Raw genomic sequence first — 22,323 nt, forward strand, 5'->3', positions numbered from 1 at the left:
TGTTCCACTCTGCTCCGGTGGTCACGGCCAGCGGAACCGGGGTAGACATGTCCCCGTCCGAGCCGCTCAGACTTTGTGACAAATATGCAGCTGTGTACTGTAACAGTGCACAGGTGTCTAACGATGGTGGGCTTGGCTCTAGTCCATCGACCGCTCCCTTCTGAGAGACCTTTATAACCAGTAGCTTTCTTAACCATGTGGTAATAGACATAGGGTGGGCAGCAGGCTCCGTGTGCAAGGTCAAATGTTGAGAGGGCTACATCCAGACCTGGCTCTGGCTCTACATCATCCAGATACTTTGTATTCTGTCTGGAAAAATTTGAGTTTTGTGGACTTTAGTTTTATTTCTGTATAAAGTAGTTTAATCCTAGAGTTCATGGATCATTGACACTACCTTGAATAATCCTTTGAATAGAGATTATTAATGAACCTTTATTTAACCAAATATGCATATCTGTAAGGCTTCTCGGGTGGTGCTGGTAGCAAAGAACCCACCTGCCAATGCATAAGACATCAGAGACACGAGTTCAGCCCCTGAGTCAGGAAGATCCGTGGAAGAGGGCATGGCAATCCACTCCAGTATTCTTGCCTGGAGAATCCCATGGACAGAGGAGCCTAGTGGGCTATAATCCATAGGGTCACAAAGACTTGGACACAACTGAAATGACTCAGTATGCAAGTGTATCTAAATTTATATATATATGCATAAAATTATATTGAAGTTTTAGTTTAATATAGTGCCTGTAATAAGAAGTACTATAGAGTTCATTTCTTTGTGAGCTCATCAGTCTCACAAAGGAAAGGTCTATTTTGATCCTAGCATCCACTCCCGTTAGAAACACGAAACCTCGCAGACCATTATCTGCTAGGTCCCGAGTTCGGAAAAGGAAAAGCACTTTACCGCCTTGTGCTTAACAAGACCAGGCAGCTTCAAAATCAGTTCTCCAGCTCCCATCATAGAAACAAGTCCTTTAATGAAGGTCTGCCATTTCATAGCTTCTGCTTGTTAGTCCGTTATTTCCAGCCTAAGTTTTAGAGGAGAGACTGATCCAGTAGGTCTTTTAATGAGTTTCCAGAATTATCTGAGAGAGAGAGAATTCTCTGAGGTTAAATAACTGAAAGGGTGATTGACCTTGGTCTTCTTCTTTAATTCAGGTATAATTAATTCCTCAGCTGCTCACACGTTGGTTGCACGATGGAGATTCACATATTCCTGACCTTGGTCCAGACTTTATCTCTTTTGCATTAATTGCCTAGGAATGTTGCCCACAAAGGGAACACCATCACCTCAAGTGAGGTTGATTAGTATATGCTTACATTGCAAACTTTCCCAAAATAGATTGGAATAAATTCAAGGTTGTATGCAGGAAGGAAATTACCTTTGCTATCTATAGAGTTGATCATATGTTATATTTTTCATTAACTTTCTGAATGCATGATTTAATTGTTTGAAACACTCTACTAGTTTTTCAGTTATACTTTAGCTACAGTTTTTGAGTTTTCCAGTGTTCCTTTTTAAGTAGCTTGATTATGGCCCTGTATACTAAAAAGTAGACATAAACTATAGAAGTATTTTTCATTGAAAACAAGATAATCATTTTTGTATAATTTCCACAAATAGAGCACTCTATTAAAACAGCTGGACATTAACTGTTGAAGAAAGATATGTTGAAATAAAATTGCTTATGTATATATCTGAATTATGATTTTGAAAAGAAAAATAACATATGTGTAATTCCTGTACAGAAAATTTAAAACAAGACTTCCCTGGTGTCCAGTGGTTAAGACTCCACACTCCCAACACAGGGGTGACAGTTTCAATTCCTGGTCTGGGAAGATTCCACATGCTGCATGTCATGGCCAAAAAAAAGGAAAGAAAAAGAGAAAAATAAAACGTTTAAGAGTGTCAATGGAAAGAATGAAATTATTAAAAAAAAGAAAATTTGAAACATAGTGATAAAAGCAAAGATATCCAAACTCTTCTGAATGTCTTCCCACCAATAAGGTAATTGATTCAAAATGATTTTCCCCAGTATTTCATCACATGTGTATGCTCTTTATAAATGGCAATAAGGCCATATGTTAAAGTTTACCTCTTTATTATTTCTAATCTAAAAATTTGATATTCTTGACTTATGTGTCTTCATAGTCATAATTTTAATTTCTATATTATATCTCAATAGATGTTGGTACCATAATTAATTAATTAACTAGTCTGCCATAATTAAGCATTTATATTTTTTCACTGTTACAACACTAAAATCAAGTTTCTGTGTATTGATAGTTTTCTATACATTGCATTATTTTCTTAGAAGAGAGTCCAGCATGTTTACTATGGGAATAGAAGTTATAAATAATTCTGTAACACTTGCTATATATTGTCAAATTGCTCAAGATAAAAGGCTATATATCACTATAGTACTATAAGAAAAATGTCATCCCAATTTTCAGTTGCTACCATAATTCCTATATCACATACACACTAATATGAATAATATTATCATTGTTATCTTTATTTAACATGTAAAAATGTCAGATTGTTTCCATTTGTTCCTTTATCATTAGATTTTCCATTTTTTAATACAATGTATCAGTACTTACTCTTTAACACTTATCTATTCAGGCTCTTAACTTCCACTGTTTAAGAGCCTAAAGGTTTTCTTATAAATATTGCAAATATTACACTTATAAAATACTGTCTTTTGTTTTCATTTTTACAGTAATTATGTTTCAATGTGATTTTGCATTTTCATTTATTCGTTGGGAAGATTAAAGGAATTACAGATGCTTTAAACTTTTAAGGAGTCAAATGTATGTCTATGTATGTTTAAAATTTATATATAATTTTTATGAATAGTCATCCCACTTTTCCTTTATGTACCTGTTCCCTACCCTGTATCCTTTTCAATGATGAAGTTACTTCTGTGGACTGATTTTTTTAATATTTGAAATTCCATCTGTTTTAAGTAATGAGAATTTTCCAGAGAGAATATAGACGTGGAGAGAGAGAAAGTGGGGTGGGTTTTAAGGATTTGGCTCTTGCTATTGTGGGTAAATCTGAAATTCTCAGTACATTAGGCAGGTTTGAAATTTTGGCAAGAGTTGATACTGAAAGGGTGCAGAAAATATCACCCAAAATATGCTTCGTTGGCACAATAATTATTTTGAGCCGGTTGTTTTTAAGAAGCCAGCACAGGAAAGGCTCTGAAAACGAGGCAGAAGTGGCCCTTCTGTAAGGGGCAAGAATATTTATGAGGGGAATCTTTTCACGGACACCTCCCTCCCTAAACCAGGAAGAGGAGGATGACAACCCTCTAGAAGCTGACCGACAGAGCGGGCACGGAGTTAAAGCTCACCAACAGCCATGTCCTCACTCACTGTGCTCTGCCTGATAAACTCTCACGCCGCCGCCCACCCCCAGCTCCAGCGTCTCCTCTCTTTAGCTGAAGATGCTGTTTAACGTGGTGGCTTGGACCATTTGGGAGAGTTACTCAGTTTCCTAGACGTCTCCCACGTATAAAAAATACACACGTGTTATTAACCTTTTGCTTGTTTCCCTCCTATGAATGTATCTGCCTATTGTTACAGGGATCTCTGTAACAATAGAAACCAGAACGGTAGACAGAAAATTACTGTTCCTCCTCTACAGTTCGGCGACCCGTGATGTGACTTTGCTAAAACAACATATTCCCTCAGCGTCTGCAGACCGAATCCTGGGAAACATGGAAGCTGGCAAAGGGGAATGTTTTTTACCAAAGTCAGTTCTCCTGGCTCTCACGCTGTAGTGCTCAGTTGGGAGAGGAAGGTAACAATTTAATCTTGCCTTTTCCTTTCCAAATGCAGATTGGAAGGGGAAAATATTAGTGTCAGCACCACTCTAGTTTTCTATTGATCCTTCTTCTTCCCAAAGCTGGTCTTTGTTTTTCCCTTTGTCTTTTGTGTTGTTCATCATAAGGATGAGACCCACAAGCCAGATGTATTTTCCTTTCCTCTTATTCTTGTCTTGAGAACTTGGCTTCCTGGCCAGGATGCAATTCTCTGGTTGCTGCCCATCAGAAGATGCCTGTTGCTGGCATGCATCTGACAGACAGCCACGTGGGCTGTGGCTCTGGGAAGTAGTGTTCTCTTCGTCCCTGTATGCAAGCTCTCAGGAGGGTTTGTTATCAGGGGTTTCAGTCCACAGGGGGTATCTGTTGTCTCGTAAGTGCTGCAAAAGTTCCATTCCAGTAGCACCCGCCTGGTGCCACAGATTACTGGTACGTAATTGGAGGTGCCTCGTCTTCTTGTGGGAAACTGGAATCACTGATTTCTCATGTTCTCATGGGAACCCGAGGGCACCGTCTCCATGATGCCACTCACCCTGCCTGTGACAGCGAAGGTTTTTGCTCTTACAGGCTAAGTTCATGAGTGAACGTTCTGATCTAGTGTGGGCTGTGTCTTCGGGGATATCTCTTATAGCCACGGTTGTAGCCATAAAAAGGCTTGGTGGTTTGAGTCACTACTTTGATTAATATAAGATCCTATTCATCAATGGCCAGATGATGGCTCTTTTGAATTGAAAATACTTCTATATTAAAAAAAAAAAAAATAACTACAGACTACTCATTCTGAACAATTGCCTTATTAGTACCAATGGAAAGATTAAATAGAAAAGAAGACTCAAAGGAGCACGGCAGCTGGCCTTAGGGACTTACCTAACAGGATGAAGTCAGAAAGCCTTTCTTGCCTCCACCATAGTCTCTACATGCAGAGAGGAGCTAGATCAGTGGCCGCTCACAGTTGAAATGGGCCCCACGGACAGAGGTCCTGCTTGCTTCTAAGGGATGTTCTTCCTGCCCATGATTGTACTGTAATTATCAGACAAGCCACACAGCCCCTGGGGTTTTCCCTCAAAGAAGAAAAAAATGACTATAATTTCCTCCAGGTCCTCCTGCAAATGATCAGAAAATGGATCACCTTAAAACCAAGGTTCAGGTCTGATTGAAGAAACAGTAGAGACCTTTCCCCCTAAGGTAGATTGATCTGGGTTTGAATTGCACAGTCAGAAAGAAGACAGCATTCAAAGGCCGCTGTTGAATGCTTTACACAGGTATTATAAAGCCATATCTCATTAAACCTCAAAGCTCTACAACAGTAATCTTTTGATTTCCACTTTAGTTGAAAGTCTTCTTGATAGAAAGAAGCAAATTGAAGATAATCAACTTGGATGGGCAAGTCAGCCCCATGACATCATTAAGGCTGCAATCCAATTACTAGAGGAATTAAAAGCAACTATATTTCCTTACAAATCTTTACAAAATGAGAAATGTGGCTGGAGAAGTAAAGCCTGACTCTCCTTTTACCAACCCCAAATCCTGAACTGTTTCTCTCAACGTTCCTACAAGTTTCAGGATGTTGGAAACAGAATGATCTCGCACTCAAGAAAGGGAAGGAAACATTTAAATAGTAATTATTCTAGACATCTGATTATTTGCAAATATACCCTGAAAACTCCTAGGAGAAAGTTTGTATACTATTTTTGTGCCTTGTGATATAGATTTTTCTATCCCATTTTCTTTGGGATCTAAGAGCCACTTCTTTCAAATGTAAACTTTAGGGAAATGATTTTCATGAGAAAAACAAAAGAGCTTTTGGGGAACTCGGCTAATGAAAAATCTAGCTTCTCCTTAACAATCTTAAAAAAACTTTGGCCATCTGTAAGGGTAAAACGCCAGAAACACAATTTGAATCTGACTGTTATGTATAATATAAACTAGTGAGTTTTGTATTAAAGTTCAAGGCTTTAGGGTAGTCAATGAAGCAGAAGTAGATGTTTTTCTGGAATTCTCTTGTTTTTTTCTATGATTCAATGGATGTTGACAATTTGACCTCTGGTTCCTCTGCCTTTTCTAAATCCAGCTTGTACATCTGAAAGTTCTTTGTTCATGTGCCATTGAAACTCAGCTTGAAGGATTTTGAGTATTACCTTGCTAGCATCTGAAATGAGCACAATTGTGCAGTAGTTTGAATATTTTTTGGCATTGCTCTTCTTTGGGATTGGAATGAAAAGTGACTTTTTCCAGTCCTATGGCCACTGAAGAGTGGATCACAAGAAACTGATTTTAAAGAGATGGGAGTACCAGACCACCTTACCTGTCTCCAGAGAAACCTGTCTGTGGGTCAAGAACCACAGTTAGAACCTTACATGGAAGAGCTGACTGCTTCAAATTTGGGAAAGGAATAAGACAAGGCTGTACATTACATACCTGCTAATTATTCATTTTATACCTGGCAGTTTGTACCTCTTAGTTCCCTTCACCTATTTTTCCTATAGGTTAGTAATTCTAATTAATATGTATAATTCAAACTACTGGAAATAATAAGTGAAACAGCTCTGTATATAAAGAAAGTAGAATATGTTTTAGAGTAGGAAAACCTATGAGATATGGAAATATATTTTTGTTAAGTGAAATGGAAGTAATTTTGTCCTACAATAAAAGAAGCTGTTTCTGAGTGGGAAAGGGGTAATAAAGGACAGAGCCAATATATTAGGGGCTGGGGAGAAAGAGAGAGGAGAGGGAGAGAATTTCTCCTGTGTGACCAAGCTGGCAAAAACTTAATGAGTGTATTATAAGTTTTTAAAAGAAACTTTAGTATAAACACTGTACTTATGTAAAGCTAAAGCTTAATTTTTTTATACATGCTAAAATAACAAAGTTTTGTTGGACTATTGCTCTACTCTTGAAAAGGAGTTATAAAAACTTTTTCTTTAGCTTTGAAGTAATCTATATAGAAAGCAAAATATTTCTGTTTTATAAAAATAATTTCCTGCACTTTATCAGATTTGACTATTCAGGAACACTGAGTCTTAATATTAACAGCTAAATTTTGCTCACAGCTATTAATCTTTTGTGTTTTCCTTTGAAAACTTACTGTCATTAAATATTATTTTTAAATGATGTGTGTTCCTTTTTAGTCAATGCCTAAAACTATTGCTATTTTTGATAAACCTCCAAAATCAAATTTTAAATGAATTCTGGTTGACATTGAATTAATTTTGGGATTTTCCACAGGGTCCCTAAAACATCTCAAAAGATTTGTTCTCTCTTCTTATTAAAAAAGAAGAGAGGTATATTAACTAATTAGGCTTATTTGCTGTATTAAATTATATGGAAATCATTGTCAAAGAAGTAATACTAAGACTTCTTTAAGTTGTATTTTTATTGGTATATATTATGTATTCCAGAAATTGTTATATGTAATACATAAAATTAATATATGTCCTGGTATAAAGTTATCAGTCATAATTCTGTTTATTATCATGAAATGTGTGTCACAGGCATAAGCAAATTTCTTTGTCAACTGCATTGTAATAAACTCTAATCAGATTTTAACCATGGGCATTTTTAAGTATTTTTGTCATTCATATATATGCTTTTATTTTTTTTTTTTTAATTCAGGTGTTTTTGTGGAAGTGTTTCATCTTCAGAGAGAGATTCATAGAAAGGACTCGAAAAAGTACTCTAGATACAGGTTTCTGAAAATCTTTAAATCATAAAATTGAACTGAGTAAGAAATTTATAAGACTTTTATGAAAAAACTGGATTGATAAAATTGCTAACAAAAGATAGAAATCAACAAGAATTAATTTCATGGGGTTGAATAAACTGATAAGGGTGGCTATAATGCACATGAGTTTTAATTGAAGCTATTGCTGCTTCTTTAATATTGTGTTTTTCCAGATTTAAGAAAACTTTCTCTTAAACTATATTTTACAGCAATCTGGTAAATTTTATCTTTGTGAACTAAGATAAAACATTTAATTTTTCTCCCTGACTAATCCCTCCAGAATTTGAAGACTTCTAGTGAGCATTTACATAAGTTATTTACATAAATCCAATAAGAATTTGCCCGTTTGTAACAAGACACAGTTGGAAACATTGGTTATATTTCCAAGACTTTGACTGGAATGTTGTATTTGAGAATGATGTACATAGACTTAGATATAACCAGGCAGCTTTAAGGGACTCCGGTTGACTTTACAGAGCCAATAAAGCCTCTTGGGAAAACATCCCGATATCTTGCTTACAGGGTTCATGGTAGCCTTACCAGTTGACTAAAAAGCTCACTTCCTGGCAGCCCAGGAATTTTGAGATGTTTTGTGGATCTAAATGAGAGGAATTTACCCAAATCTTTAAATATTATAGGCAAAATCAGACGGCGAGACTTGCCTTGTCTTGGCTTCCTAGCCTTTAGTACTTTCAAATGTTCAGTCTGAGATTCCTTATTCAAAGTTTCATCAAGTCTCATTTAAAAGAGTCTATATGGTTGATATATTCTATATGGACTTCCTAGGTGGTACTAGTGGTAAAGAACCCGCCTGCAATGCAGGAGATGTAAGAGATGCATGTTCTATCCCTGGGTCGGGAAGATCCCCTGGAGAAGGAAATGCAACCCACTCCAGTATTCTTGCCTGGAGAATTCCATGGACAGAGGAGCCTGCTGGGCTATAGTCCATGGGGTCGTGAAGAGTCGGACACAGCATAACTGAAGCCACTTAGGACATGTGGTCGAGAGTTATTCTTGCTGCACTTATGTAAATAACCAGGTCAAGTTTATTGAAACTAGACATAATCTGCAAACAAATTAGTTTTTACCATGATTACCTTTGGTAGAAATGTGGGTGATTTGAGAGAAAGAGAGAAAACACAGTATGTTTGCTCCTTGATAGATATTAAATTCTAATGCTGTTACCATCTTTGAAGTTTTGTTTTCTACCCATAAACTGGACTGGATCCTAAATTATAATTTCCTTAAACATGCTATGGATCTTCAAACTGACACCTCCTTATTTTCTCCCCCGCTTTGGACTTGGAGTCACTAAGAACAAAAACTGTCCTCTTCCTTGAAGTCTTGAAAATTGAATGAGAATGTCTTGATATAAATTTCAGAGATGTTAGCTCATTTTTAGAAAATCCTCATGCCTGTTACTATGCGGGCCACTCAGAAAGTTCACCTAAGCACATAATGACACCATCAGGAGCATTAAAAGATGCTCTGATCACAACATCTGGAGATCGTTTGGACCAGCAGTTCCCAAGACTCAGATTACACATATAGCCTTCCCTGACAATTAACCTTTTTCTGAATTGTATTTCCATGGAAAGGCCTCTTATGAAATCCCCACTGCTCACACCAGACAGGCCTAAGTTGAAAAGCTCACCTGCAAGTCTGCCTCCTGAAATGAGAGACACAGCTGCCTAGCTGGGATGACTGATTCTCAGGACTGGGAGACCGGTTCAGTGAGATGTGCTGCATCTAGCTGTTTGGTTCTGGACTGTGAAACTCTTTATTGAAAGTTTCACAGGCGAGAACTGAAAAGGAGCTGAATATACCACCTTAGAACATGCCTTTGGGGCATAGTGTTTATTTTGAGCTGGTTATTTTAAAGAAACTTAAGTATAGAAAAGGCCATGAAAATTGAGAACTTACTCTTCTGTTAGAGACATTTATATATTTAATGGGAACCTCTCTTTTCAAGGGTGTCTCCCTCCATCAGGAATGGTCATTTGGTCTGTCAGGAATGGAGAATGACCAAGTCCCTAGACTTCTTACCAATAGAGAAGGCGCTGTGTTAAGTGTGTGTGGGAACCACAGCCTCATTTGCTGTGCTTCTCCGAATATCTCCCATGACTGGCACCCTGTCTAAAACGTCTTTTGTCTTTAGCTGAAGATGGTATTTAAGGTGGTGGCTTGGGCCATTTTAAGAGTTCTTCAGTTTTCTTATGTTATCTCTCATATATGCAAGAGGAATGCATGTTACTAAACCTCTGTTTTTCTCCTGTTTGTCTTTTATTACAGGGGGCTTTTAGCCAATAATCTGGAATGGTGCAGGAAAAATTATTTTTCCTTCCCCACAATACTGTAGTTTTGAGTCTGAAAGCTAGAAAATTAGGCAGGATTTTTAGGTTACAGTCTGGAGGAAGAATTCCTTCCTTTTGGGGGACCCTCGGGGTTCGCTCGCGAGGCCTGATTGGATGAAGCCCGCGGGCATCATGGAGGAGAATCTGCTTTACTCAGAGGATGGACGTTAATATTCTCAGAGAGATGACGTCCCCAGGACGGCCCCATAGGTTGCCGCCGATCTCCCCTCTTCGCAAGGAGAAGGCCTCACAGCCGCCCTGAGTCACCGAGCGACTGCGGGACACAGTGGAGGGGGAGGCCGGCCCCTGCCCCACGGACACGGGACACGGAGCGCACCGCCTTCCGAGGGAGGGAAGCGAGGGCGCCTGACAACACAGCCCGTCCCCGGGATGCGCCTCCTCCCTGAGACTCCCCCCGCGAGGCCCTCACCTCTCCAGTGGGAAAACGCAGCCCCGAGGGGACACAGGCAGCCCAGCATGCAAGGCCCGGCCTCGTCTTGCTCAGTGTAGCGGCAGGGCGATCTGGGCTCAGCCGCGGGAATCTGACCGCGGTGCGCACGGGCGCAGCGGCGAGTATCAGACAGCACGGGGATCCTGGCCGGCTGAACCCATCCCTGCAGTGTTCCAGGACAGTGACCACCGGCGACTTTGTCCATCTAGACAACCAAGTGGGTGGCGCCTCCTGCCCGGGGAACTCACGGAGGCGCAGCTGCCTGACGGTGGTCCTCGAATAGTTCCGCTGGCCCCAGAGCCTGGCTTGCCCGTGCCGAGGTCTGCCCCCCACGAGGCCAGAGCTGCGGCCCAGACGCCAGGAAGCTCTGAAGTCCAGCAACATTCAAGCTGAGATGCTGGCCGGTGAAGCTGAGCACCCGGAACGCAAAGGCCATGCCGGGTGTGGGTGGTCCCCCCACTGCGCTCAGGAGGAATGATTCATAGCCAAGGCTTCAGGTAGCCCCAGCCTCTTCCGAAGAGAAAGCCTGCTTGAGGACAGTCGGCCTTTCCCTATCCTGCCCAGGCATATGAGCTGAAACTAACACCACCCATTCTGACTGTGGGGACCCCATTGGACTCAAAGGACTGGTAAGAGTTTCCGGAAGCTGTGTAACCAGCAATATTCAAGCTGAGAGGTGGCCAGGCGGAGCTTGTAACTCCAGACTAGACCCAGGACTGGGTATACAGGGCTTCCTTGCTATGTCCCGGCAAGGGGGTTGATAGCTCAGAATGAGGGTATCTGCAACTCCTCCAGCCAGAAACTTGTTCGGGAGAGCTTGGCAGAAACCTGGTGTGTCCCCTCCCCATCCAGCCAAGGCAAGGGAACCAAGACAGCTCAAACTGTTGCAAGGGTCTCCAAGCTCCATCTGACCAGAAGGGATAGGAAAAAACCCAAACCTGGAAGTTACATTTAACAGCAGCACTGAAGCAGTAGGCAGGCAGAGCTGATGGTCTGAAGAGCAAAGCCAGCGGTCCTGATCAGCCAAGGAGCGCGGGGTGCGAGTCGGCCTGAGTTACGACAACGCCAAGGCTTTTCCTGGCTTAGAGCTGCTTCCACCGCTGCACACACACACACACGGACACTCAGTCGTCCTCCTGCTCGACCAGGATGCGTGTAGCCTGTGAGAAGGGACGAGCCCGCCCCACGGCCCCGCTTAAAGTGACGCTTGGGAGGGGAGCTCAGCCCGCGGCCTCCCCGCTGGCCGAGCAGAACCAGCGACTTTGCCTGACCAGGGAGCTCAGTGCACACTCTTGCCTGATTCAGCGGCTCAAACGAAGCCATATAGGCCCCAGATCCCACTCTTCCGCCCGGCCAAGGCAGGGAAACTAGTTCATGGCCCTAGCTCATGGATGAGGGAAACTAATTCATGTCCTCAGTAGAGTACACAGCCCCAGCCACCCGAAACACTGACCAGGGAGAGAGCGCATCTTACAGCGTCACTCATCCAGGGAGTCAAGCCAGCGGTCCTGGGCGGCTGTCCTCAGCCAGTACCCTGGCCAGCCCAGGCCTCAGCTCAGACACTTGCCTCACCCCAAAGAGACTGTAATGGGAGCCCTCTCTTGCCCAGAAACCCAAACTGAACTGAACTTTATTAATCAACCCAAGGAATCAGAGTCACAAAAAATCAGATCAATACAACATCACTGAAGAAAACTAGCAAAGGGCTGATAACTGGCTCTAAAGTTAAAAAAAAAAAATCTATATACTATCAGGCAAAGAATTCAGAATAATCCTCTTAAGAAAGTTTAGCAAACTGCAAGAACACAAATACAGTCCTCTAGATGACACTGGGAATATGATGCATGAATAAGAAATGAGAAGTTCAAGAAAGAAATGAAAACCATTGAAATGACCCAAAGAGAAATTCTAGAGTTGAAAAGCACAGTAACTGAATTGAAGAATTCAACAGAACTTTTCAAAGCAGACTTCACTATGCAGAAGAAACGGGGACCTGGGCGACTGGACAGTGGGAATTATGTAGTCAGAAGAGCAAAGTTTAGGTGAGGAAAGCTTGCAGGACTCTGTGAGAAGAAATAATACCTGCATTCTGGGAAGATAAAGTATATTTAAAGTAACAATGGCTGAAAACTTCCAAACCTTGGGAGAGACATGGACATTCAGACCTATGCAGCTCAAATGATAGCACAGAGATTTAATCAAAATAAGTCTGCACTGAGACACATCATAATTAAATTGTCACAAGTCTCAGACAAAGTAAGAAATGTCTTTTTCCATTCCATCTCTCTGTCAATATGTGCTTTTAAGACCAAAGTGAGTCTTTTGTAGGCAGCATATCATTGATTATTTTTTTTATCCCTTCAGCCATCTGTGTCTTTTGATTAGAAAAGTTTATCCATTTATATGAAAATAATTATTGATAGGTAAAAATTTAGTATTGTTATTCACCTGTTTGTGAATTCTAAAAAAGAAGCAAACAAAAACACCACTTCAAATTAATAGAAAAAGAGATCAGATTGCAGGCAAGGTTTGGGGAAAGAGGGATTTGAAGGTAATTATTTAAAAGGTACAGACTTTCAGTTATAAGATAAATAAGTACTAGGGATATAATGTACAACACTGAATATAGTTAACATTGCTGTATGATATGTAAGAAAAACCTTAATATTTTATCTATATGAGATGATGAAAGTGAAAGTGTTAGTCACTCAATGTGTCCGACTCTTTGTGACCCCCTTGATTGTAGCCAGCCAGGCTTCTCTGTCCATGGAATTCTCCAGGCGAGAATACTGGAGTGGGTTGCCATTCCTGTCTCCAGTTCTGACCCAGATATTGAGCCCAGGTCTCAATTCTTCTAAAGGCAGATTCCTTACCTTCTGGGCCACCAGGGAAGCCCACCTACTGTGGTCATCATTTTACAGTATATGTAAATCGAACCTTTAAGTGTTATACCTTAAGCTATATGATAATGTACGGTAATCATTTCTTAATAAAACTGCAGAAAGTGTGTTAAATATTAACCTATTGACATTTCCATCTGTATATACGACAGCCTGCCGATTGCAGTGTTTCTGGTGGAAGATGTTCCCTTATAACTGTGGTCTAGGACGGAGCCCTGCCAAACTGGTAAAGGGAGGACCATCCATCTACATCCAGCGGATTTCACAGAAGAATTTGCTGTAACCAAGGCAAGCACCAGTGGTGTGTGTGGCTGGACTGCTGGCTCTCTGAAGAAAGTAATAGAAGACCAACTTTCTCATTTAACCTAGAACCCTCCAGGCATGCATGCAGCAACAGAAAAACATTTCCTTTCCCATGGCTTTACCCCTCAATGGGCAACCTCTCTAGTTAAAGTCCTATCATCCCATCTTAGATTGTGGAGGCAAAACTTGGATGATCATTAGAAATACTTGAGCCATGTTTCTGAAACTATATGCGGCTGATAACCACCATGAGAAATTCTTACTCACAGAACCTACAGTGGAGGTTGACAGCACACACACACGCAGTTTAGGAAAAATGTTCCCCCTATGACTCTGATCATCAGCCAGATTTTAGCGGCACTGATGTAAGAGCTACAGGAAGCAAGTGATCGGACAAATAATACCAGGAAAATAATGCCAGACGCCTAACTTGGGAAGCCTCATGGCCTTGCAAATGCTCCTGCTACCCAAGGGCCTCTGCTAGCTCCTCCTGCTGCCACCAACCTTCCAGACTGTCAGACTGGACGGGGAGAGACCCATGCCTGATTACTCCTTGACTACCTTCCAAAGCAGACGACCACAATCCCAGCTGCCCCAGCAGGCTATTTGTTCACTTCATCCATCCAGTATGTGACTAAGACTTAAGCATTTCTGTGGGGGACCTGTGGGCAAGGAGAAAATTGGCAGCAAACTACAAAATTAATTCTCCTTGAGCTGCACAGCTCCCCGGCCTGGGACGTTCCACCCTTTGTCAGCCAGCTGAAACGATACTGATATTTCCCCTTTCTTTTGTTGGCAATGAAAACTAGAAGGAAGGGAAGTTTTCCCTTTCCTTTTGCAAGATCCTCCCCTTTGCATGATTTTGTCCTCCCAAGTGAGGGTAGGCTGTCCTGACCTTGCACGGAAACTCCCAACATCCTGCCAGCTGCATGCACTTTTGGGACCTTTCAATTGCTAAAAATGCAGCATTTACAGGCTCTGCTGGTGTAGACAGTCCTCTGGGGTGTTCGGGATGGAGGTGTGCGCAGACATTGCAGCTGGACCTGACCAGACGTGAGAAAGGATCTACCCTCTGCTTGCGGTGCAGAGTGCAGTCTCGGCGGGAGGTCACACATGCAGCTAGGAATAACTTTCTTTGGGTGTCCCTTCTCTACTGCCCCGTATACCCAGGATTCTGTGTTGTAAGATCGTATCCACCACTCCTCTAACTCCTTCTGGGCTAATCACATCTTGGCAGGAGACCTTTATCGACCATTTGTAAATCTCAGACCTCAAGTCCTGTTCTCTGAAGCAGATGCTCAACTGTGCACCACGATGACAGATGTGATTAAGGGTAAAAGCTAGGTGTTCGGTATTGTTAGTTGCCAGTGGGCATGTGATTTAGCCCTTCTGGCATAGTGCAAGGCTCAGAGAAGCACTCAATAAATGTTTCCTGAATGAAGGAACGTGTTTGCATCCAGACCAAGTCCTCTGGAAATGATGCTTCAATCACAGAGAATAACTGGTTATTCTGGATATTTTCATCTGGCTCTAATTCAAGTATGACTTCTCATCCTGCTTATGCTTGAGGTAGCCTCAAGAATTGGACTTGGAACAGAAACAGTGAATTTTCAGTAAAGGGGCAGGATTGAGCCAAATTTAATCTCCATGGGCTACAGCCTTCCTGAGAAGAAACCACCCCTGGAATAAAAATAGGGGTTGAAAAAGGTCAAGAAAGGACAGCAGAATAAGTCCAAAAAGATCAGAATTGGGGTGATTTTTCAGCATAACCTTGGAGAACTTTCCACACATTGCAACCTCAAGAAGGTACTGAGAGACCCAGGAGGAAAATGTGTTTAGTGGCTTAAAAACAGTTTCAGAGAAATTCTGGACTTTTTTCCCCCCAAAATAATAGTTTTCAAGCACTCAGCCACATCAGAACTCATTTTTGCCTCCCTGTGATCAGGCTCACAGAAACGACCTAGCTCTGGCCCCACGACTTACTAACAAAGGAATATTCTCTGCAGACCACTCCTCCTTACCCTGTGTGCTATGCTGTCCTCAGTCACTCAGCCGTGTCTGACTCTTTGCAACCTCATGGACAGCAGCCCACCAGGCTCCTCTGTCCGTGGGATTCTCCAGGCAACAATACTGGAGTGGGTTGTCATGCCCTCATCTGGGGAATCTTCCCAACCCAGGGATCGAACCCAAATCTCCTGCATTGTAGGCAGATTCTTTACAGTCTGAGGCACCAGGGAAGCCCAGGAATACTGCAGTGGGTAGCCCATCCCTCCTCCAGGGGATCTTCCCGACCCAGAAACCAGCCCAGGGTCTCCTGCATGGCAGGTGGGCTCTACCAGCTGAGCCAACAGGAAGCCCCTTCTTCAATCAAGTAGGCCCATTTATTTAGCAAACTCTCCTTCATCACCGATTCTGTCTCTCCACTTATTCAAAGTTCGTTGACCCTTCAAAATCCCAGGCTTATTCTTTTTGTTTTAAACTATTTAAGATTTATTTTTGACTGTGCCACAGGGCATGTGGGATCTTAGTTCCCCAACCAAAATTTAAACCTGTGCCCCTGCATTGGAAGCACGGAATCTTAGCCACTGGACCACAGGGAAGTTCCTCTCTTCTGTTTTAAAATAGCCATTCTAATGACTCTGGCCCTTTCTTTATTATTTTTTTCACCTCTTGTCTTTTTGTACTCTCTGTCTTCACCACTTAAGACTATGCCCTGTTGTTTGACAGCTATTTTAAATGCATTGTAAATTATCAAGGAAGTTAAGAAGCTATTTGAGGGCAGGATTCCTGTCTTAAATATTATGATAGATAATAAGGAACAGAATCAGATTTCTTGAATTGGGTAGCATCAAACTGGTCATTGCAACTCCCAAACCTCGCCGTCAGTCAAAACCACTACAAATCCACGAGCGAGGGCCACTCAGGGAGCAGGGCGGAGGGTCGCCTTCTGTTCTCCACATCCCTGCTTTTGAATCGTGTTAGCAGATGTTTCTCTGAGATCCCACAGACCCCAGGGGACAATCATGCATGAGTCAAGTTTCCAGTTTCAAGTCTGTGTGGTTTGCATTCGTTGTAATGCTAAGCCAAGCTATTAACTTTGTTTTATATTGATGAGGGGAAGTTTCTATATTTTGAACACTCAGAAATTCCCTGAGAAGTCTTGTGTGAACAAATAAAAGTGTGTCTAATTATTCAATCTATATGGCCAAATGTTACCCATGGCCTATTTTTCCTAGAAGATATGATCTCTATTCAATCTATACATTCAAATGTTACCCATGGCCTATTTTTCCTAGAAGATACGATCTCTATTCGATCTATACATTCAAATGTTACCCATGGCCTATTTTTCCTAGAAGATATGATCTCTATTCAATCTATACATTCAAATGTTACCCATGGCCTATTTTTCCTAGAAGATATGATCTCTATCAAGTAAACAACACACATCCTTTTAACTATTAGTGTTAGTGTTGCTTGCTCAGTAATGTCTGACTCTTTGCGACCCCATGCACTGTAGCCTGCCAGGCTCCTCTGTCCTCGGGATTTCCCGGGCAAGAATATTGAAGTGGATTGCTATTTGCTTCTCCAAGGGATCTTCCCGACCCAGGGGTCAAACCTGTGTGTCTCGCATCTCCTGCATTGGCAGTTGGGTTCTTTACCACTAGTGCCATCTGGGAAGCCCTACCACATGCTAAACCTTACAGAAAAATTGGATAGAAATAAAAATAGCTGGTGCACATAACCACTTTATTAGACATTATCTTACATTTACACCCATCTGCAAATCTACTATCCTACGTTACCTTTTTCACACTGTTTCGAGTCTTCTTCCAAAGCAACTGCCTGATCTCAAGGTTCCCATGAATTCTGCCCCCTCTGCCCGGCCCTCCCCCGCCCAGCACACACTCAGTGAAAAGGCTGAATAGAGCTGTCCTGCAATGTGTCGCTACAATTCGGGGCTCTAAGGATAAGGCGTCAGAGGAACTCTAGCAGTTTGTTTTTCACACTGTCTTAGTTTACCCTTTTCACTTCAATCTAACAGCTGCATGAAATGCTTATCATCTACCTGGTGTATGCCAAGACATCTTGGCAGAAATTTAGGTTAAATTCTGTCTTTATCTGAGTAATTGTTGAAAGGATACCCAAATGCTAGAATGTTCAGTGACTTCCAAATACAGTGTAAGTTATTAGTGTAGGGCAGTTATTGCTCTTATTTTATTCATGGAAATTGAAGTGGGAGTCCCCGCGAAGTCACAAGGACTGTGTTGCTCTGAGAAAGGTACTGGCTTTTCTGGGCAGCAATTTACTTATCCATAATATAAAGCCATGATGTTGGAGGGTGGATTGAACAAGAGTGTTAGAGGGTAGATTGAAAAATAGAATTTTCAAGGTCCCTTCTGAATTTCACATTTATGCTTTCATAGGAAGAAAGGCATCTTAAAAAATGTCGGTGTCTGTTTACATCAAGTTGGAAAAAAATAGAAAAAATATTAGGAAGAGAACTCATAGAGAGTATATTTTCCTTGTTGATTCAAATTCAGATTGTTGATTTAATTGCTTGGTTTAAGCACTCAAGCTGTGAGAAGCAAGAATTTGATGAATTCATCAACATTTGCAAAGAGTTGGTTTTTCAGGGCAATTGCATAAATCTAGAGCTCTTGCACTTTCAGGAGAAATTGCAATAACTTCCAAACCCAATGACCTGCTTTATCAGGTTGAAATTGATCCTGTTTCCTTTAAAACATGACTACTGAATGAAATTTACACCAAGGCTTATTTCTTAGAACACACTTTTTTCATTCATTATGCATTAACTTATTATTTTATTCACCGACAGTAGTGGGCCACCAAGTCCCGTGTGGTAAGAGAACTGCAAAAGTGAATAAAATCTCCTTTTAATCATCTGCAATATTAATGAAGCCACGAACCCCACGTCAGGAGACACAATTATGCAGAAAGTTACAAATCCCCTATTGGCCTTTTATACTGTCTACGTGATTACTCAGAAGAGGAATGCTGAAAATAGCGTGAATTGAACATGCTTTTTATTTTTTTTAACAATCCCTGTATTATATCCAAGAATGTAGAGTGGACTAAAACATAATCAGCAATCTGTGTTAAAGCAATGTGTCAGAGTGAAAAGAACAAAGACATTAAAGGTTGTTATGGAAATCACCCATGTGTTATCCAGCCACATCTCCATTCGACCATTTCTCCATTTACTTATTCAAAAACACTTATTGAACACCTACTATGTGCCAAATACTGTGTTCAGGAAGAAAACTGACAAGAGCTCACATTTTCGTATGGGATGATGGAGCATTAAGATAGAGAAGCCTTCTCTTATGATGACAGGTTGAAATGTATGGGTACCAGAAGTCAAGGATGTGGTCTTGGATGAAGGAACATTTCTGAGATCTGTAGCATGAGTCAGAATATTCCGGTAAGGGCAGAGTGAGCAGAGGAGGAAACAAGGATTGTGCCCCTCAAAACAAACAGCAAGGACCAAGGTCAAGAGCAAACAGGAAACAGGAAATGGCATTAATTTGGTTTTACAGAAATGGTGACCTGCAAAAGGGGAAGGAAATGTTAGGAAATAGGCCTGTAAGTGGAAGCCGAGAAAATCGAGCAGGGTCCAGCAGGGGCTGTAGGAAGAAAAATGACGTGATTGGATCTGCATGTTAAGGCAGTCGCCCCAACTGCAGCACAGAAAAGATAATGAACCCAATGAGAAGACAGACTCAGAGCCTGTGGCAGGAAACCAAACATGAGATGATGAAAATCTGCAGCAGGAAAACATCTGCGGTTTCCGGAAAGAGGCAGTTTTCAGAGTTTCTCAGTAAGCAGAGTGGGCATGACTTGCTGCCTGAATTTTAGCGTAAGAGGGAGCTCTGGTGAGCTTCTTCCTGGATTACGGTGCCGCTCGTTGGTCAAGATGGAATAAGTGTTGGGGATGAAGAGAGTTATAGAGGGGGGATAGGATGGCTTCTGCGTTCAGAATTCTGAATTTCATGTGCAGGCGATATATCCACCTAAGGTTCTCCACTGGGCAGTTTGTTTGGTTTGGTTCCAAAGTTTAGGGAAGACAGGAAGTGATACATGAGAAGCATTGTTATAAAGATAATAATTGATGACAGCGAGAGGCAGGGAGGGTATGAAATCATCCCTAAGGGTGATCATGGACCTCGGAGTGGGAAGGGACTGAGCAAGGACTTTGAGTGACACTAATATTTAATAACATTTCGGAGGAAGAAGAGCCTAGGGAGGAGACCGAGCGCGAGTGGTCAGAGATGGAGAAGACGCTTCTGCATTGGACGTCGCTGTTCCTCACCTGTTTGCCCTCACCTCTTTCCTCTGCTGTGCTCAGCTGTGCACTGCGGGGAGGGGGGCATGTAAAACCACCTCCCCAGACTGGTTTCCACCTTGATTTGAGCCACGAGAGATGCTCACTGGAAACTGGAAGGTGTGACGAAGGGAGAAGCTCCTGCTCCCCTGCCTCTCCTCCTGTCTCCACCGGCAGCAAACTCGCCTGCCTGCGGGGCGCGCGGGCTCTCCCAGTGGTGCAGATTCCCAGGCAGTGACTGTTTTTTTGACTGCTCCAGGCATCTTAGCTCCCTGCCCGAGGATCGATCCCTCAGCCCCTGCAGTGGAAGCGCAGAGTCTTCACCGCTGGAGCAGCAGGAAAGTCCCTCCCAGACAGTGACCCTCCCGGCAGCAGGGTCACAGCCGCTGGCGTCAGCTGCCGATGGCCCCCTGATCTGCCTCCTGTTTGGGACGCACTCTCGGGGCGGGTGAAGTTTCTGGAGTTGCGTCCTATGCTAAGGTGCCTCCTGTTCTTGCTCCCTTGCCTCTCATTCACACACACTCCTGTACGTAGCCTGCAAGCCTCTCCATCACCTGTCTCTGAATAATTTCCTGGCTCCACCTTGAGCCATTCTAGTCCCCCCTTTAAAAGTAATACTCCAAGCAGATTCGAGGCTGTGTTAATTCTTCCACTTTCGCAGTGGTCGCTTGTACTGACTCGCCTCCGTGTGAAACGCCTTGCATGGCTCTTGTGTTTCTGGGTGGACCTTAGTTGACTCAGAGCTCCTTCTGAAAGGAGGAGACTGCTATGACAGGTGGCAACAAGGAGCTTGCTGGGGACTTCGGCAAGCACTGTTTCAGTATAAGAGTGAGACTGCGACTGAAGATGCTGAATGATGGTTCACTCCCGAAAACAAGGATAGTCATTTCCTAGAAATCTGGGCAAGAAAGAGGCAAGAGAAAGCAAGTAGAACACAAAGTCCTAGACTTGTGTTATCAGACATGACGGCCGATAGTCGTGTGTAGCTATTGGTCACTTGAATTGAAGTTAGTCTAAGCTGATGTGTGTTGTAAGTAAGAAAAAAAAGAAGCATTGGATTTTAGATACTTAGTAATAACAAAGGAAATATCTCATTAATATTTTTCTGTGGATTATATATTGAAATAGAAATGTAATAGGTTCAATAAAAGTACTATTAAATTAATTTAATCTATTTCTTTTAAATTTTGCTGAAGGTAGTTATCAGAACATTTAAAATTATCCATGTGGCTTGGACAGTGCTAAGACTAACACTGAAATAGCCAATAGCATCATAAGCCCTCTTATGTATTACATGTATTACAGCTTACATGGTACCTGGCTTAAAGAATTAGGACCAAAAAAATGTAATACGTACATGATGTAATCTTGCATCAAAAGACACAGAGGTAAGTCAGAAAAATGATGATTATTCCTGTAGTCATATTTTAAAAGTATATAATACTCTATGCTCAGAAGACTCTTATGAACAAACGGGATGTGTAGGCTGTATTCAAGGCAGAATTGAGAAAGAAGAGAAAGAAAGCATGATCAGTTGGAGGACCTCGCCAGGATTCCTGGAAAGTGGGGATGGGTGTCTGAATTAGGGCTCTGTAGGTGGGACAGAGTGGGGTATAAAGAACATGATGAAAATAGCGTTGCTGGGATTTGAATAATGATCAAATATAGAGGTTCGGGGAGAAGCCACACTGCGTATCAGACGTGAAGTGTGCTGTGCACTTAGATTGAGCACCCAGTTTTCAGAAAGGAAACATTATTCCCTTTCAGAAGGTGTTTGCTTATACTGCTGGTTTGCCCAGGACCAGAGACCACACTGAATGTTCTGACGAGGCAGCCAAGTCTCCTGACACCAGACATTCTCCCGAAATCCACAACTGGCAAGCCTAATTGCGATCAAGTACAATGCAACCATCTCAGCTTTCCCCCACAGCCAAGTGGCTAATCCGCCCATCATCCAGTTTTGAATACGCCATCACTCTCAAAGGAGGCTGAACAGCTGTCCGCAGCAGAAACTGCCCTGGAGGTGGAGGTGGCAGATAAGGGTTCAAGGCCTGGCTCCATCAAAAACAGCTATGAAGGTGACATTACCCAGTGGAGCATCAGTTTCTTCACCCATAAAATAGAGATGAAAATACCTGCCACCTGAGTGCTCTGAAGTTATACAAGGCCATACAAGTGAATGTACTTTATAAAAATGGAAGCTTTACCTAAATATACATAGAGGGCGTTTTTCATTGCTTTTGTCTCCAATTTACCCACAGGCTTTATTTGGCAGAAATATGAGTATTTCCAGAAGTGAACTTTACTGTGGAAAAAAGAAACTCTGAGCTAAAGGATCTATTAACAGGGCATCCAACACTCACCCCCATCCCCACAGTAAATACGTGCCGCTGTGTGTGCTAGGGTGGCAGGGGTGAGTGG

This window comes from Odocoileus virginianus, chromosome 32 (assembly GCF_023699985.2).
Source record: "Odocoileus virginianus isolate 20LAN1187 ecotype Illinois chromosome 32, Ovbor_1.2, whole genome shotgun sequence".
Classification (NCBI taxonomy): Eukaryota; Metazoa; Chordata; class Mammalia; order Artiodactyla; family Cervidae; genus Odocoileus; species Odocoileus virginianus.